This window comes from Ambystoma mexicanum, chromosome 7q (genome assembly GCF_040938575.1).
Source record: "Ambystoma mexicanum isolate Mex_15411 chromosome 7q, UKY_AmexF1_1, whole genome shotgun sequence".
Classification (NCBI taxonomy): domain Eukaryota; kingdom Metazoa; phylum Chordata; class Amphibia; order Caudata; family Ambystomatidae; genus Ambystoma; species Ambystoma mexicanum.
In genome coordinates, this window is record NC_090941.1 from 24,612,300 (window position 1) to 24,630,740 (window position 18,441).

Sequence of the window (18,441 nt, forward strand, 5' to 3'; positions counted from 1 at the left end):
GGCACCCCCTCCAATGAACCTTTTTTGCCTTACATCCGCAAAGCATCTGTGTTAACCAGGAGGGATTTCGTCAAAGAGGGATCCATCCCACCTGTCTTGATTTTCTTGCAAGAAATCTATATCAGCCGCTTTCCACATGAAACCTCGTGATTTTTTGGCTAGATGGCAGAGGGTACTCAATCGTCTGAACCTTTAGAGTCTATAGGTCGATAGGTCTTTCTACTCAACCATCCGTCATGCTACCAAGTGAGCCCTTATGGTCCTTTTAATTAAGGTAACACATCGTACGATGGATGGGATGGAGAATAACCCTCACACCAAACAATAAGGCTGACTCAGGAAGTTGGCAAATATGTCTGTTTTAATATCAATGGTCTAAAACAGGGAGTACAACAGACATCAACGGACATCGCAGAGCACAATCTCAATACGTTTCATAAAGAACATTACTTTTATAGCAAAAACTTTTCATACATGATGTCATACTACACGGCAAACTACAAAAACCTATGTGAGATTGTGACAGGACTAAGGGGAACATCTAAGTATACTTTCTATATGGGATAAGATTGTGTTTGGGTCTCTACAGTCAGGTGGGCAACTCATGCCCTCCCATAGTGCAAGTCATCTTCAACAGTTATTAGCTACATGGCACACCATTGGCCATCAAACTATAAGGCCCTTCATTATATGGCCTTCTACAATTGGTTGGCATGCTTGTACCCTTCTGTAACATTCAATTTTCTAGCAGCATGTAAGCTGGTACCCCAGGTTCTGGCGGGTGGACTTGACCGTACCTCCCCACCCAATGGGCCCGTCATCTCTCATCACTCATGCCATCTGCCATTCAATTTGTCTTTGAACTTGGCCTTGTAGTTGCTTCTCGTCTCTGGGAATATAAGGGAGTGTGAGCACATTCTTATCAAGGTTCAGGCTTTCATGCCCACATCTATTTCCATCTTGGATTCACGTGATCAGAGACCGTGAATTGGCTCATTTTATAGCATTTAATTGTCTTAAATGAAGAAATGTGTCTCTCATGGTGTTCACTCTTTGCAACTTAACAAGGGATGATTTTGCTTCTCTGAGAATAGATAACCAGGTCTTGGCCACCCCAGCCCTTGATACAAAGCCAAGCAGTCTTCCTTTGGTCCATCTTCGAGCTTCTGTTTATTCTTTGCTGCGACACGCACACAGCTATCAATCATCCTTTCGCCACAGGTTGAGCTTACTAAATTTCTAGCATCGATTGTCCAGATTCTACACATATTACATGGCCCACGGTAGCGGCCGTGTAGTTATGGTTAAGTTGCTCAACCCTTAGGAAGACCACTTTTTGGGAGAGTTATAACTTCGCTCCTGTAAGGAAATAGTTTGCTAACTTGGTTTTTACATTAGCTGTGAGGTCTAGTAGGGAAAAGACTTCAATTCCCATGATTCCTGTGATTGTTTGTTCTGCTGTGGTGAGTTAGGGTAATGTTCTATTTAAGGCCCACCCCGGCACGTGCTGCTTGTTGGGGATTGTCGTTTTTGGAAGTAGGCACAGGCCGAGGGCAGAGGACCATGAACGCAGGTGGAGGAAGCTGGACGTAAGCCCTGGTGATTTACGAGGCTGCAGAGCTCGTATTTTGGAAGCTGGGCGCGGCGGTGAATGAGGCGTGCTGCATTTAGAGCTGCAGGGACTACAAGGTGATGATGGTGGCCCGTCCTACGCGCACTTCTCTTCACGTGGGGTAGGGCGGTCGAGCCCCCCCAGGATTCAGTTAGGTAGTTGTCACAAATGTATGCTCATGTTACTATTATTTTGACACATTTTTGAGCCTGCTGTGTAGCTGGCGTTAGGGTGGACTGGAGGGTCAATTCCAAGAACTTTGGTGGTATATTTACAGAGACATTGCATTCTTCCGCTAAGAAAGAGGTTTTTTCAGAACTAATTATTCTTTCATTTCAAGCGGTCTGGAATTCGTACTGCACGACAGAAAAGAACTCTGCAACTTTGTGTGTGCCGCTTGCTCCTGTCATATTTCTGTTGTGCAAACTGTCTTCCGTGATTATGAACTGTGCCCCTAGAGGTACCCCTGAACGAATGAGGAGAATTCAGTTCGCAATGTGTGTATTATGTGCCATGTTTTGTATGCTTTCCCAGTAGTTCCTCATGGTCATGGAAAACTACATTTGCTTCCTGTTTGTTGCCAGTTGAGTCTAGGTTGTGTCAGGTGTTGGAAGGGATACTCTCTAAACAAGAAGGGGGTTCCCTGATATCAAGGTGAATCAGACAATTCAGGAAATAGTGTATGTCATGTTCCCCTGTGTTCCCTTACCTATCCATTATCAGGAACCCCTACCCGTTTTCCAGTTACCCTAACCACCTTCTACCTATCCACAACCTCTCCATAACCCTCTTCCCCCCTTCGGCTGCCTCAATGTACCTCTGTAATGAAATCAGGGGCTTCTGTCAACCAAGGGTGGAGGGGTCACTTACATTTGGCTTCTGTGGCTAGGAAGGAGTTGTGTGATACTCCAGGGGTGTGACATAATCACCAACCTCCAAATTGGGTTAAATCAGCCACCCAGGCCAAATGGTGTCCCCTCCGCCTTTAAGTGAGGTGCTCAAGGCACTAAAAGAGATTCAGACAGAATTGATTCAGTCGCGACAAGACACGGCTGCGATAAGGTTACAGGTTAATGGGTTAATTGCACAAGGTACCCCGTTGCAGGGAGAAGGGGCAGGAACATTGGCAACTGGTTCCTCGCATAGGACTGACACAGTAGTCGTACAACAACATTTAGGTGTTCCTCTGGCAGCACCAGAGAGATATGCAGGAGATCTTAGAAAGTTTTCTACCTTTCTCACACAATGCAAATTACATTTTTTGTGCAAACCTACAGCTACAAGGACTGCCTTTGTCATATCCTATTTCACAGGGGATGCGGCAGCATGGGCAATTGCTTTAGTACAGAAGGATGAGCGATTTTAGTTGATTGGGCAGGATTTTCAGTAGAATTTGCACAGATGTTTGGCCGTAGGAATATATCACTGGTTCAGGACAAAGAACTATTAGCCTTACGGCAGGGCAGTAAAGATTTGGTAACGTATGTGACTCAATTCAATCACTTAGTGGTTGAAACAGCATGGCCCGAACTTAAACAGGCAGTTTTATTTTATCAATGACTGAAGGATGAGTTGAAGGATGCTATTGCACATGTGGAACCACAGCCAGACTCCTGTAGTGCTTTGATCGATTTGGCTTTAAGGTTGGATCATCGATTAAGTGAGCGCAGAGGGTAGAAGAAGAGTACGGGTGGGGTACCATTTGTACGGTTGGACAGGAGTAGAGAGGGTGGAGGCCGCGTAGGTGGGGATTTGGTTGAACCTATGCATATTGGAAGCATCAGAGGGTCCTTGACTACAGAAGAAAAGGAGAAGAGAAAGGCTGGCAATTTGTGTTTGTACTGTGGGAAGGCAGGTCATTACATTCAGAATTGTCCCAACACTCCTGCAAGAATGGGGGAAAGGAAAAAGGTAGCAGTGGTAAAAGAGGTGGCTCGGTAAGTGGGGGAACGACTATATCGAGCCAGCAGGAGGAGGAGTTCCCTTTGAGTGTGGCTAATACTGTAAAAATTAAGGCCCCCCCATATCTATCTACTAGTGACCTTGATTTTTGCCAGTAGTAAGGAAATGGTTTCAGCTATGGTAGACTTGGGGGCTACAGGGAATTTCATGGACATTGATTTTGCAACTAAGTTGGGAATTCTTATCAGATTGAAGGAAGAGCAGGAGATGGTTCAGGCAGTGGATGGGTCAAATTTGAAGTCGGGCCCTATTACGACTCAGACGGAAAAGGTCAGAATGTGGTGTGGAGAAGGTCATGAGGAGGTGATTACGTTCGACTTGATTGCCGCCCCTCAATTTGGTGTGATATTGGGAATGCCGTGGCTAGTTACACATAATCTCTGCATTGATTGGCAAGAGCAAACGTGGACCTTTTCAAGGAACGGCACGGTTCCCATTTGACAGGCATTGGGGGTCCCCACTACCTTTTTGATGGCACGAGCGAGACAGCAGGTACAAATAGGGGCGGTAATGACACAGTTACCAGCAGAATATCAAGAGTTTCTTTAGGTTTTTGATAACGGGGGTGCATCCCAGTTGCCACTCCATAGAAACTTTGATTGCGTAATTGAATTGGAATCACAGGCCAAGTTACCATGTAGTCGAGTTTATGCTCTGTCGGAGAAGGAGACGCATCATTTGCGGGAATATTTGGACAAGATGTTAGCTTGTGGGTTCATAAGACCGTCTAAGTCACCTGTGTCCTCGCCTTTGTTTTTTGTGACCAAAAAGGAAGGTACCTTGAGGACTTATATAGATTACAGAGCGCTGAACAGAGTAACCATCAAGAATAGATTTCTGTTGCCTTTACTTTCATTGTTGTTAGATCAGGTAAAGACAGCACAGATTTACACTAAATTGGATTTGAGGGGAGCATACCATCTCATCTGGGTGAAGGAGGGAGATGAATGGATTATTTGAATATCTGGTGATGCCCTTTGGGATATGTAATGCCCCTGCAGCATTTCAACATTTTATGCAGGAGGGATTGCGTGAATATTTGGATTTGTCTGTAATTGTTTATATTGACGATATTTTGATTTTTTTTTAATCAAATGAGCTACATGTACAGCATGTCAAGGCCGTATTGGCTAGGTTGCAGGAATACAGTTTATTTGTCAAGCTTGAAAAGTGTGAGTTTCATACTACTAAGGTTGAATTTTTAGGGTTCATATTGACACCCCTATGGGTTGTCATGGATGATCAGAAGGTTCAGGCAGTTACTGGCAAATTCCACAGTGTGTAAAGGATGTTCTGTCCTTTTTGGGCTTTGCTAACTTTTATAGATGATTCATTCATCATTTTTCTGCCATCATTACTCCTATTATGTGGCTATTGAAGAAGGCTACTAAGTTTCAGTGGGATGCAGAGGCAGGGAATGCTTTTGACAGGCTGAAGAAGGCATTTACTGAAGCTCCAATTTTGTGTCATCCTAATTTAGAGCAGCAGTTTCAGGTGGAGACTGATGCCTCAAATCTATCAATCGGAGCTATGTTGTCACAAACCAACGAGAAAGGAATTTTACATCCAGTGGCTTATTTTTCACTTAAGATGACAATAAGTGAACAAAATTATGCTATTATGGACAAGGAACTGTTGGCGATCAGGGAGGCCTTTCGGGAACAATGACACTATTTAATGGGGGCGCGGTATTCTGTGTTAGTAGTCACTAATCATAAGAATGTATAGTATTTGTGAACAGCCAGGACTCTGAGTTCAGGTCAGCTGAGGTGGGCTCAGTTTTTTGAAGAGTTTGACTTTGTGGTCTCAAACAGGCAAGAAAGAGTCAATGGGAATCAGATGCTTTATCTAGACAGAGGAGTGCGGATGAGCAGGTACAGGTGGAACGAAGTATAATTCCTGCAGAAAGGATTGTGGGGGCCATAACTCAGGTGGTACTTGGTGAAATAAAGCAGGAATTTCATAAGGACAAGTGGGCGAGATGGGTGAAACATGAGGCGGAAAGGTGTGTAAAGGAGGGTCTGCCTTATAAGGATGGGAAATTATTTCTTCCAACTGAGTCTTTAAGAAAGAGGGCATTGTTCCTATGTCATAATTCTCCATTGGCAGGACATGTGGGTGTTCGGAAGACACAAGATTTGGTGCAGCAGTACTTTTGGTAGGAAGGTTGGGCCCTACAGGTTAAGGAGTATGTGGCAAGGTGTGAGACATGTGTACGTTCTAAGTCTGATAATTCGAAGAAGGCTGGGTTGTTACAGTCATTGGCCACGCCTATGGTACCTTGGGAAATTGTATCAATGGATTTTGTGACAGAATTACCAAAATATGAAAATTATGATACCATTTGGGTGGTAGTGGATTATTTGAGTAAGCAGGCTCACTTCATTGCGTGTGAGGGTATTCCCAGTGCGGGGGTGTTAGCAGAACTATTTCTGCAACATATAGTGAGACTGCATGGATTGCCAAGAACTGTAGTATCTGATAGAGGCTAAAATGTACCTCTAGGTTTTGGTGTGCTTTCTACAAGCTACTTGGAATCTCTTGTGCGTTATCTACCAGCTACCATCCCCAGATGGATGGTCAAACAGAAAGGGTAAACCGCACTATGGAACAGTTTTTGAGATGTTTTTTGGCAGATGGGAAATCATCATGGGTACGGTCCCTTTGGTTAGCTGAATTCTGCTATAACAATGCGCGACATGATTCGTTGGGGATGTCCCCCCATTTTTGTCTGTATGGTCATGATGCCTGAAGTGATCCCCAAGATTAATAAGATTTCAGCAGTACAGGAACGCATGAAAGAGATTTTGGAGATACAAGAGAAGGCACACCAAAATTAAGATAAGGCTAAAGCCGGTTACAAGAGACAAGCGGATCGTAAAAGAAGGTGCTGTCCTAACTATGTGGTGGGAGATAGAGTTTGGTTGTCCACACAGCACATCAAGTTGTTTGGGTCTCGGAAATTCTTGCCTCGATACATTGGACATTATACCATAACACGGTGTGTGTCTCATACAGCAGTACGACTGAAGTTGCCTTTGCATATGTGGATACATCCAGTGTTTCATGTCTCTCTGGTTAAACCCACAGCTCCTGGTGTGGCGACACTAAAGGCTCCAGTTGTGATGAAGGATGGGCAAGAGGAATTTGAATTAGGACGCATTTTGGACACCAAGTGGAGAGGGACTTGGTTATGGTACAATTCATTGGAACCGGCTGATGCCGTTCATGCTCGACGTTTGGTACAACAATTTCATTGTTCCCATATGAACAAGACGGGTCCTGGGATGGGCCCTAGAGGAGGGGGTAATGTAAGGAAATAGGTTGCTAACCTGGTTTTTACATTAGCTGTGAGGTCTATTAGGGAAAAGACTTCAATTCCCATGATTCCTGTGACCGTTTGTTCAGTTGTGGTGAGTTAGGGTAATGTTCTATTTAAGGCCCGCCCGGCCCATGCTGCTTGTTGGTGACTGGCATTTTTGGAAGCAGGCATGAGCTGAGGGCAGAGGACCATGAATGCAGGAGGCGCAAGCTGGACGTAAGCCCTGGTGATTTACGAGGCTGCAGAGCTTGTATTTTGGAAGCCGAGCGCGGCGGTGAATGAGGTGTGCTGCGTCTCATGCTGCAGGGACTACAAGGCGATGATGGTGGCCCATCCAACGCGCACTTCTCTTCGCATGGGGTAGGGCGGTCGAGCCCCCCCAGGCTTCTGTTAAGTGGTTGTCACAAATATATGCTCATGTTACTATTATTTCGACACATTGTTTGAGCCCGCTGTGTAGCTGGCGTTGGGCTGGGCTGGAGGGTTAATTCCAAGAACTTTGGTGGCATATCTACAGAGACATTGCATTCTTCCGCTATGGAAGAGGTTTTTTCAGAACTAATTAGTCTTTCATTTCAAGTGGTCTGGACTTTGTACCGCACGACAGAAAAGAACTCTGCAACTTTGTGTGTGTTGCTTGCTCTTGTCATATTTCTGTTGTGCAAACTGTCTTCTGTGATTATGAACTGTGCCCCTGGAGGTTCCCCTGAACGAATGAGGAGAATTCAGTTCGCAATGTGGGTATTATGTGTCATGTTTTGTATGCTTTCCCAGTTGTTCCTCATGGTCATGGAAAACTACATTTGCTTCCTGTTTGTTTCCAGTTGAGGCTAGGTTTGGTCAGGTGTTGGAAGGGATACTCTCTAAACAAGAAGGGAGTTCCCTGATATCAAGGTGAATCAGACAAGTCATGAAATAGTGTTGTATGTCATTTTCCCCTGTGTTCCCTTACCCATCCATTATCAGTAACCCCTACCCTTTTTCCGGTTACCCTAACCACCCCCTACCTATCCACAATCTCTCTCTAACCCTCTTCCCCCCTTCGGCTGCCTCGAGGTACCTGTGTAACGAAATCAGGGGCTCATGCCAACCAAGGGTGGAGGGGTCACTTACATTTGGCTTCTGTGGCTAGGAAGGAGTTGTGTGATACTCCAGGGGTGTGATAACTCCCACTGGACGAATCCACATGAAACTTTGCAAAAAAGTATATGGGCCGCTCTGAATTTTTTTGGGAAGTTTGGTGAGGTTTCATCCAGGGGAGCCAAACTTATAGGGTGGGGTCCCAAATTATAATTTTTTCTCCATAGACTAAATGGACAAAAACTTTGCACATGTGTACAACCCAAACAGGTGGACGGATTTTCATTAAATTTGTGGCAGGATCAGCGGCTTGGTCCCAAAAGCGTGCTTTTCTAGATTTGGTGACAATCGGTCCTGTACTTTTTAAAAAAGCAGCTAAAATGTGCGTCTCAGAAAATGTGTTATATCTGGCTCCACTCAGGGCCGGTTCAAGGAATTTTCCCACCCTAGGCAAACTGTCAGATTTGCGCCCCCCCACCACAATCTTTCCGGGTCTTAACTGTTCTCAACCAACCGTCACCATTTTGTTACTGATTGCTCCATCCCATTACATTACCTTCACCTAACACGTTGCTCACGTCTTCTGCTGTGTATGGATTCCAATGCACTCTCTTCACATTAAACTGCAAGAGCACTCGCATGTCACTGGTACACTGTTTCCAGGCAGGCTGGCTGCCTTGTGAAGGCTCACGGATGCGGTTGTGTGTCAGCTACACACATGATCTCAGCGAGTGGTGGCAGGTTGAGAGATGTAACAGTAACAGCAACCGAGAGCTAATCGCTTGTGCAGGGTTATTATTCAAAGGGACTCTTTCACAGTGCATGAAGAGTTCATGTCAGTGTGACACTTATTGTACACCGGAATGCACACAGCAGGCTTTGCTTGTATTGAGGACTGATGCTGGCTGATAAACTAAAGTAAACACAGTCTGGCTTTCTTTTGTTTTGCTATCACTCAATTTACCCTCCACACTGAATCTGTTGGTTGTCTCAGTGACCATCAGTCTGACTTTAGAGCATCCAGAGGCATGGAAACTGCTCTTCTGAACACCTTTGAAGACCTTCTTTCAAATATTGACTTTAACTCTCCCTCTGTCCTCATTCTTCTCAACCTCTCTCTGCTTTCAATATGGTAAACCACAACATCCTGATCACCTGTGTCTGTGATACCCTTGGCATCACAGATCAGGCCCTGGCATGGCTCACCTCCTTTCTCTCTGACCGGCCCTCCCAGATGGAACTTGGGTCCTTATCTCCTCTATTACTCTCTCTACTTGTGTTGTTCAGCAAGGATATGACCTATCCTCCTGGTTTTCCAATATCTACATTGCCCCGTTGGCCCACAGGATCTCTACCTTTACCTCTAACTTTCAGTGTTATACGGATGACATGCAGCTCTCTTTCAGGCTACCCTCAGCCTCCTCCTCGCTCATTCCTGACTGTCTATCCGCAGGTCAGTCTTGGTGTGCTGCTAACTGTCTTTGCCTGAATGCCAGTAAGACAGAGATCGTACTCATTGAGACCCCTGCTCCCGCTTTCCCACTGTCACACTGGCTGACCTCCCTAGGCCCTGCGCCCTCATCTACCAATAGGGCAAAAAATCTAGGGGTCATCTCTCCTTCTCCTTTTACATCTCAGACATCTCCAAAAAGTCCCACTACTAACTACACCTCCTGAGCGGTATTCTGCCTTTTCTCACTTTCCACCAGAGACTCACCACCTCGCAAGCCCTGGTTCTCTCTAGGCTGGACTATTGCAACAGTCTCTTTCTCAATCTTCCTACCTCTACTCTCTGTCCTCTACAACTCATCCAGAACAGAACTGCAAGACTTATCCTTGGCCTCAAGCCCAGGGATCGCATCTCTCCAGTGCTGAAATCCCACCACTGGCTCCCCGTGGCTGCAAGGATCAAGGTCAAGACCCTCTGCATAATCCAAATGGTTTTCTGGGGGCAGGGCCTGTACTATCTACAACGCTCTCTTCCTAAATACCCTCCCTCTAGAGTCCTCCACTTGTCTTCCTCCAACTCTGTGTGGATGAGCCACTTTCACAAACAGAGATTTGGGGGTAGATCTCTATCCTCTGCAGGTGCCTCCCTCTGGAACAGCCTCCCTGCCTCTCTCTGTCTTCAGCCGGTGCACCTTAAGTTATGTAAACTCCTCAAGACCTTCCTCTTCTCTTCCTCCTACTCTCTCCCTCTCCCCTGCTAACCTCCGTTCTTTTTTCTCTCCACCTTCCTTCTCCTCCCTAACTCTGTTCAGTTTTGCTAACTGGTTGCCTGGTTCACCTCCAGAGCCTTACAGGTCACAGGCTTCCCCACCACTCTTTTGCACTTGCCTCCGGCCCACTGCACTATGTTCAGCATTATTGCACTTTCCGGTAATGCTCAATGAGCGGGGCAACCTCTCTGCACTTAACCCAGGGCCCTGCTCACTATACTCATTTGTTCCCCCAGGCCCTCCTTCCTCGCACCTCTCTCTGTACGCATGCATGACCTAAATGTACCAGGACTAGTTCGTTTGTCTGTCCTGTCGGTTACATGTAATTATGACAAATCCAAAATAACTAATACCATAATAACGAATACCATAATAATGAATTCCCAAATAACGAATTCCTCTATCGTTGTTTTTGGGGGGTTCCGCCCCAAACTCCCCCCTTTTTTTGTTATTAATATTTATCCCTCACCCCCAAAACCACTATCCCCCCTCCCTACCCCTTTTTAGTTTTTTTCCGAATTCCATAATTTGGAATTCGTTATTTTAAGTTCATTATAATGGTACTAGTTATTTTGGTATTCCTGATAATTGCTGCATACCATCCTGTCCCCCTACCCTTTTGTGTCGCTTCTCCATAGCTTGGTCGCTACTTCATGCACTTGCACTAGGTGAAATGCTGTCAGGCTGAGTATGCTAGTTTTTCTGTCAGTCACTCGGAAACTTCAAGGCCTAAGAGTGATTACTGTATTCCCTTGTTCCCGTCCCGCCTTGAAGCGCTTTGAAGCACTCCACCTAAGTATAAGCGCTGTATAAATGAACAATAAAATAAGTAAAAATAAATAAATGTCATGATGTTCCCTTAAATAGGTTACCTTGCACTCCAGTACTAGAGGAAGTGTGATGAGCTGGCACTCCTCACAGCCCCCCAACTCCCCTTTTTCATTTTCAAGCAACAACTCTATTTCAAAGTGACCTACTTGAGCAGAGCTGTGACTGAGCAGTAATGAACTGCACTTACTCAAAACATCTTTTGCTGTTAGTGCATCCTGACTGAAGGGGCCAAGGGCTGACTCTGAGATGAGCTTGGGCGATATGGGGCTATTGGCTTGAGTAAAGCGAGCTTAAAGACATCCCAGGAGTGGATGCGTTTTGGGCAAGAGTGGGTAGGAATGGCTGGCCATAGGGATTAGCATGGCTTAGGAAGTCAATGGACTGCAAGTGCAAATGGACACAAGTGTCCCACAAAGGCAGATGGGGCAACTCGGCCCGCCCATGTTCCTCGCATTTGATGTCATCACTAAAACAATGTCTGAGAATCAGAAAGACTCTGCAACATGCAGGGACACTGGGATTGCCTGCATTCCAGGTTCTCAGTAAACATCCCGTATTTATTTCCACATGGGGCATTCCGTACATTTCTTGCCTCCAACCCCCCTGGATGCGTTGAAAATCTATATTCCGAATCTCCAAATGGGTAGCGTGGGGGACTGACTACATTATACGAGGTCCTGGCTCTGTCAAGAACAAGTGTTGCCCCAAGGAAGGAAATGGCAGCCATGATTGACCTTGGACGGTTGAAAGGTGGAGTCAGCTCCTGGTGTGGCGACACTAAAGGCTTCAGTTGTGATGAAGGATGGGCAAGAGGAATTTGAATTAGGACGCATTTTGGACTCCAAGTGGAGAGGGACTTGGTTATGGCACAATTCATTGGAACCGGCTGATGCCGTTCATGCTCGACGTTTGGTACAACAATTTCATTTTTCCCATATGAACAAGACGGGTCCTGGGAAGGGGGGGTAATGTAAGGAAATAGGTTGCTAACCTGGTTTTTACATTAGCTGTGAGGTCTATTAGGGAAAAGACTTCAATTCCCATGATTCCTGTGACCGTTTGTTCAGTTGTGGTGAGTTAGGGTAATGTTCTATTTAAGGCCCGCCCGGCCCATGCTGCTTGTTGGTGACTGCCATTTTTGGAAGCAGGCATGAGCCGAGGGCAGAGGACCATGAATGCAGGCGGCGCAAGCTGGACGTAAGCCCTGGTGATTTACAAGGCTGCAGAGCTTGTATTTTGGAAGCCGAGCGCGGCGGTGAATGAGGTGTGCTGCGTCTCATGCTGCAGGGACTACAAGGCGATGATGGTGGCCCATCCAACGCGCACTTCTCTTCGCCTGGGGTAGGGCGGTCGAGCGCCCCCAGGCTTCTGTTAAGTGGTTGTCACAAATGTATGCTCATGTTACTATTATTTCGACACATTGTTTGAGCCCGCTGTGTAGCTGGCGTTGTGCTGGGCTGGAGGGTTAATTCCAAGAACTTTGGTGGCATATCTACAGAGACATTGCATTCTTCCGCTATGGAAGAGGTTTTTTCAGAACTAATTAGTCTTTCATTTCAAGTGGTCTGGACTTTGTACCGCACGACAGAAAAGAACTCCGCAACTTTGTGTGTGTTGCTTGCTCTTGTCATATTTCTGTTGTGCAAACTGTCTTCTATGATTATGAACTGTGCCCCTGGAGGTTCCCCTGAACGAATGAGGAGAATTCAGTTCGCAATGTGGGTATTATGTGTCATGTTTTGTATGCTTTCCCAGTTGTTCCTCATGGTCATGGAAAACTACATTTGCTTCCTGTTTGTTTCCAGTTGAGGCTAGGTTTGGACAGGTGTTGGAAGGGATACTCTCTAAACAAGAAGGGAGTTCCATGATATCAAGGTGAATCAGACAAGTCATGAAATAGTGTTGTATGTCATTTTCCCCTGTGTTCCCTTACCCATCCATTATCAGTAACCCCTACCCTTTTTCCGGTTACCCTAACCACCCCCTACCTATCCACAACCTCTCTCTAACCCTCTTCCCCCCTTCGGCTGCCTCGAGGTACCTGTGTAACGAAATCAGGGGCTCATGCCAACCAAGGGTGGAGGGGTCACTTACTGTGACTTCTGTGACTTGGCTTCTGTGGCTAGGAAGGAGTTGTGTGATACTCCAGCGGTGTGACAACTCCCACTGGACGAATCCACATGAAACTTTGCAAAAAAAGTATATGGGCCGCTCTGAATTTTTTTGGGAAGTTTGGTGAGGTTTCATCCAGGGGAGCCAAACTTATAGGGTGGGGTCCCAAATTATAATTTTTTCTCCATAGACTAAATGGACAAAAACTTTGCACATGTGTACAACCCAAACGGGTGGACGGATTTTCATTAAATTTGTGGCAGGATCAGCGGCTTGGTCCCAAAAGCGTGCTTTTCTAGATTTGGTGACAATCGGTCCTGTACTTTTTAAAAAAGCAGCTAAAATGTGCGTCTCAAAAAATGTGTTATAACTGGCTCCACTCAGGGCCGGTTCAAGGAATTTTGCCACCCTAGGCAAACTGTCAGATTTGCGCCCCCCCACCACAATCTTTCCGGGTCTTAACTGTTCTCAACCAACCGTCACCATTTTGTTACTGATTGCTCCAACCCATTACATTACCTTCACCTAACACGTTGCTCACGTCTTCTGCTGTGTATGGATTCCAATGCACTCTCTTCACATTAAACTGCAAGAGCACTCGCATGTCACTGGTACACTGTTTCCAGGCAGGCTGGCTGCCTTGTGAAGGCTCACGGATGCGGTTGTGTGTCAGCTACACACATGATCTCAGCGAGTGGTGGCAGGTTGAGAGATGTAACAGTAACAGCAACCGAGAGCTGATCGCTTGTGCAGGGTTATTATTCAAAGGGACTCTTTCACAGTGCATGAAGAGTTCATGTCAGTGTGACACTTATTGTACACCGGAATGCACACAGCAGGCTTTGCTTGTATTGAGGACTGATGCTGGTTGATAAACTAAAGTAAACACAGTCTGGCTTTCTTTTGTTTTGCTATCACTCAATTTACCCTCCACACTGAATCTGTTGGTTGTCTCAGTGACCATCAGTCTGACTTTAGAGCATCCAGAGGCATGGAAACTGCTCTTCTGAACACCTTTGAAGACCTTCTTTCAAATATTGACTTTAACTCTCCCTCTGTCCTCATTCTTCTCGACCTCTCTCTGCTTTCAATATGGTAAACCACAACATCCTGATCACCTGTGTCTGTGATACCCTTGGCATCACAGATCAGGCCCTGGCATGGCTCACCTCCTTCTCTCTGACCGGCCCTCCCAGATGGAACTTGGGTCCTTATCTCCTCTATTACTCTCTCTACTTGTGTTGTTCAGCAAGGATATGACCTATCCTCCTGGTTTTCCAATATCTACATTGCCCCGCTGGCCCACAGGATCTCTACCTTTACCTCTAACTTTCAGTGTTATGCGGATGACATGCAGCTCTCTTTCAGGCTACCCTCAGCCTCCTCCTCGCTCATTCCTGACTGTCTATCCGCAGGTCAGTCTTGGTGTGCTGCTAACTGTCTTTGCCTGAATGCCAGTAAGACAGAGATCGTACTCATTGAGGCCCCTGCTCCCGCTTTCCCACTGTCACACTGGCCGACCTCCCTAGGCCCTGCGCCCTCATCTACCAATGGGGCAAAAAATCTAGGGGTCATCTCTCCTTCTCCTTTTACATCTCAGACATCTCCAAAAAGTCCCACTACTAACTACACCTCCTGAGAGGTATTCTGCCTTTTCTCACTTTCCACCAGAGACTCACCACCTCGCAAGCCCTGGTTCTCTCTAGGCTGGACTATTGCAACAGTCTCTTTCTCAATCTTCCTACCTCTACTCTCTGTCCTCTACAACTCATCCAGAACAGAACTGCAAGACTTATCCTTGGCCTCAAGCCCAGGGATCGCATCTCTCCAGTGCTGAAATCCCACCACTGGCTCCCCGTGGCTGCAAGGATCAAGGTCAAGACCCTCTGCATAATCCAAAAGGTTTTCTGGGGGCAGGGCCTGTACTATCTACAACGCTCTCTTCCTAAATACCCTCCCTCTAGAGTCCTCCACTTGTCTTCCTCCAACTCTGTGTGGATGAGCCACTTTCACAAACAGAGATTTGGGGGTAGATCTCTATCCTCTGCAGGTGCCTCCCTCTGGAACAGCCTCCCTGCCTCTCTCTGTCTTCAGCCGGTGCACCTTAAGTTCCGTAAACTCCTCAAGACCTTCCTCTTCTCTTCCTCCTACTCTCTCCCTCTCCCCTGCTAACCTCCGTTCTTTTTTCTCTCCACCTTCCTTCTCCTCCCTAACTCTGTTCAGTTTTGCTGACTGGTTGCCCGGTTCACCTCCAGAGCCTTACAGGTCACAGGCTTCCCCACCACTCTTTTGCACTTGCCTCCGGCCCACTGCACTATGTTCAGCATTACTGCACTTTCCGGTAATGCTCAATGAGTGGGGCAACCTCTCTGCACTTAACCCAGGGCCCTGCTTACTATACTCATTTGTTCCCCCAGGCCCTCCTTCCTCGCACCTCTGTCTGTACGCATGCATGACCTAAATGTACCAGGACTAGTTAGTTTGTCTGTCCTGTCGGTTACATGTAATTATGACAAATCCAAAATAACTAATACCATAATAACGAATACCATAATAATGAATTCCCAAATAACTAATTCCTCTATCATTGTTTTTGGGGGGTTCCGCCCCAAACCCCCCCCTTTTTTGTTATTAATATTTATCCCTCACGCCCAAAACCACTATCCCCCCTCCCTACCCCTTTTTAGTTTTTTTCCGAATTCCATAATTTGGAATTCGTTATTTTAAGTTCATTATAATGGTACTAGTTATTTTGGTATTCCTGATAATTGCTGCATACCATCCTGTCCCCCTACCCTTTTGTGTCGCTTCTCCATAGCTTGGTCGCTACTTCATGCACTTGCACTAGGTGAAATGCTGTCAGGCTGAGTATGCTAGTTTTTCTGTCAGTCACTCGGAAACTTCAAGGCCTAAGAGTGATTACTGTATTCCCTTGTTCCCTTCCCGCCTTGAAGCGCTTTGAAGCACTCCACCTAAGTATAAGCGCTGTATAAATGAACAATAAAATAAGTAAAAATAAATAAATGTCATGATGTTCCCTTAAATAGGTTACCTTGCACTCCAGTACTAGAGGAAGTGTGATGAGCTGGCACTCCTCACAGCCCCCCAACTCCCCTTTTTCATTTTCAAGCAACAACTCTATTTCAAAGTGACCTACTTGAGCAGAGCTGTGACTGAGCAGAAATGAACTGCACTTAATCAAAACATCTTTTGCTGTTAGTGCATCCTGACTGAAGGGGCCAAGGGCTGACTCTGAGATGAGCTTGGGCGATATGGGGCTATTGGCTTGAGTAAAGCGAGCTTAAAGACATCCCAGGAGTGGATGCGTTTTGGGCAAGAGTGGGTAGGAATGGCTGGCCATAGGGATTAGCATGGCTTAGGAAGTCAATGGACTGCAAGTGCAAATGGACACAAGTGTCCCACAAAGGCAGATGGGGCAACTCGGCCCGCCCATGTTCCTCGCATTTGATGTCATCACTAAAACAATGTCTGAGAATCAGGAAGACTCTGCAACCTGTAGGGACACTGGGATTGCCTGCATTCCAGGTTCTCAGTAAACATACCGTATTTATTTCCACATGGGGCATTCCGTACATTTCTTGCCTCCAACTCCCCTGGATGCGTTGAAAATCTATATTCCGAATGTCCAAATGGGTAGCGTGGGGGACTGACTACATTATACGAGGTCCTGGCTCTGTCAAGAACAAGTGTTGCCCCAAGGAAGGAAATGGCAGCCATGATTGACCTTGGACGGTTCAAAGGTGGAGTTGGTCCTGCTTGTATTAGTGCCATTGACCGGAAGGGTTTGCACTGCACACAGGCGGGGCGTCTACAGCAGGCGTGTTAACAAAGTGAGCTAAGTTAATGCATAATATATTGCACGCACGCACCTCTGCCTACACTCCATTCTATTTTCCACTGTTATAGTCAGTGCATTTAGATTAAGGGTACAAATGGGCGTGCAACCCGAACTATGTTTTAAAGGTGTTTGCAGGGGACACACCGACTTTCGTGTAGTGGAGTGTGAAGGAGACACAGGGCACACACGAGCATACAATCTCCTAGTGTTGCATGCGCAGTACAGTAGAGCACACATGTAAACACAGGTACCAGTTCCTGCTAGGGGGATTCGAAGAGGAGGAGGGACTGTGCGAAGGAAGCAGGGTCGATCCAATCAAGGCAAGGCAGTATACAATTAGTGTAGAGTCCTCACCTGCGTGGTGTCGGACAGACTGTTCTCAGCACAGGCTCCAGTACAGGCTGGGACCAGCCCCAGGGCCGCTCTCGCAGCACAGCAGGTGCCTGGCTGTACAGGATGGGTGGCCTACGCGACAGGTACTCACTGGCCTGGCGCACCGCATAGCAAAAGGCTGCTGCCGGCCTCCAGCTAGGGTGCACAGGCCCCCACGTCTGATGGACGGTCCAGACGGTGGACCAATAAGTTAACAGGTTCAGGGCAGGGGGCTCAGCCAGGCTGCACAGTGCACTGTAGCATTCCCTATTAGACCCACACTATGACCATCATGATGATCATTTTGAGACTCGAGGGAGCATGTATCGTATGGTGCTTCGTTCATGGTCTGCCACATGGAGTGCAAATGCGCAGGTGCCGGACCGTGCCAGTGCTGCCACGCCCATGCCACTCATGACCCTGACCCGACCCCAACCTTCGTGGCGTGGCGGCATCGCTTGGTCTGCTGCTGCTGCAGCCAGCCTCAGCCTGCAGACAGTCAGGGCCGGTGCTATCACAGGCAAGGCCGTTAGTATACAATTAGTGTGGCAGTGTTAAAGCAGCATTTTGCTGCTCTAACATTTTCACATATAGGCAAGTACCTAACCTTGCCTAGTGATAGCACCGGCCCTGGCTCCACTCAGCGGTTCCATTTCCCTTTTCGCTCCGCGGTCAAAAGTCTTATTGGGCTGGAATGTGGCATGATGTCGGCAGATATTGGACGCGCCAGTGGTTGGCTGAAGGGAAGCATGATGTGCCTCATAATTTTGGGTAATGCCGCCATGTTGTATCCGAGGATAGTGCAGCACAGAAAGGGGCTGGAAAACATGCTTTACAGCATCTGGTTTTGGGAAGAGGGGATACAAAGGGTGGGGGAGTGAGAATTGGTTCATCAGATATATTTTATTAGGTGGAAGAAGATGGTGGTGTGTCAGCAGTATCCGTGCGTACTGCACCAATTCGCGGCTACCTCCTCAGGCGAGTACCTTGTGTGGTGAATGCAGGTTGCCTTCATATCGGCACAATAGGTCCCGAGGCGACCTCTTTCTGTGGTGACTACTGGCAGGATCAA